Source organism: Macadamia integrifolia, chromosome 12, assembly GCF_013358625.1.
Source record: "Macadamia integrifolia cultivar HAES 741 chromosome 12, SCU_Mint_v3, whole genome shotgun sequence".
Lineage (NCBI taxonomy): Eukaryota > Viridiplantae > Streptophyta > Magnoliopsida > Proteales > Proteaceae > Macadamia > Macadamia integrifolia.
In genome coordinates, this window is record NC_056568.1 from 2,496,084 (window position 1) to 2,497,808 (window position 1,725).

The window sequence follows — 1,725 nt, forward strand, 5'->3', positions numbered from 1 at the left end:
AAAAAAAAAAAAAAAAAAAAATCATAAGTTTTAATGAATAAAATTAACATAAATTTATTATGGTCGATGGACATCAACCGTTTAGTCGGAATGACCTATGATGAGAAATCTAGGAGACGATGGCTGGTAAAAAATGTTTTAAGCCTTTGATAGATTAAATTTTTTTTCTTTATTCATGTGCGATTGTTGTACAGTTAAGATGTTAGAAGTTATAGAGTCATAGCTTCAAATATTGTCCGTGTTTTTGGCGGCACCTTCATATAGCTCTCTCTTAAGGTAGACCCCCTCAACATAGCATCACACAAAACCCTCATCATTTTATTATACTCTCTTTAAATTGTCTACCTACATGTAGAGTCAGCTATATCGGGTATTTTATACCTTTACATACTTTTAAGTCTTTAGATTAGACCCTCCAACATATATGATAGGTATATGCACAACAACAAAGAGAAAAATCTAAACAAAAGAAATGAAATCGTTAATCAATTTGGAATCCAATGACTCTCTACAACCATCCTTTGTTTACCGTCATTATCTTAAGTACGACACCCTAACACATGTGGTTGCATATCAAATTATCCTTTTTCTTACTGATTCCATCTTTCCAAGCGGAAAGCCCCTCTCAACAACACCGGAAAAGCTTTTCATTCTTTTCTTCCATACTTTCGATTTTTTCCTGTTTTGACTGCCAACTGCCAACTGCCAACTGCCAACTGCCAACTGCCCAACTGCCAACTGCCAACTGCCAAAACTTCCGTTTTCATGGTCTTTTTCCCCATACAAAATGGCTTTTATTTATTTATTTATTTATTTTTTAACAATGGGTATTTAGGTTTTCGATTTGACTAGTTCTCTGGGTCCATACTGATCTCACAATCGCATGGATCGAGTCGTATAGAAATTGAATGAAAATCATTCAATTTTCATCGAAAGTAATAAAGAGTACTAAACATCCTCATATGAATGACACCAGGAAATAAGAGGAATTGAACTAAAATATACCTTAGCTTTTTTAGCATTTTATCTTCTTTTGTTTCGTTACCACAGCTATGTATCACTATCATATCGATTCAGGTAACGTCCGAGGATATACAACATGGTCAACAGGAGATGCTAGTATATATTGCATAGCCCGACAACGTTCTTACCCCTATATTTAATAAGGGGAAAACAAACTTTGTCGAAAAAGTCCAGACACAACCCCTATTTTCAAGAGAATTATGAAAAGACATCTCTAACCCTTTGAAAATAAAAGTTTAGTCTCGACGTTTCTTACACTCGACTGACGGGATTCTTTCTCCCCATCTAATAAACTATGGTAAGCAGAATATCAATTGGATCAAACGTCCTTAGAATTAGTAGTTCGTTGTTTTCAGTGACGTGCTCAAGAATTTACACAGCTTGCAGAAGACTACATCCCACTTCTAGATGGTCAAACTTCCTACCTTCCGCCTCTTCTTCTTCTTTAATTTTCTCCTATTACGTTTTGTCAATTCCTTAATATCCAAGATTCAAGAAATTTTAGACGGCCAGGTCTCTCTCCATATCCCTTTTTTTTTTTTTTCCACCAGGTACACCTGTTCTTGACGGTTCAATATTCACATAAAGGTTTCCCACTAGGGTTTTAAAGAGTGGAATCAGGATCTGGATCGGTTTAGGCTGATTTTGGTCCGATTTCAATATGGATCGGTTAGAATCGATCAAGAATTAGTTAGAGTTAGT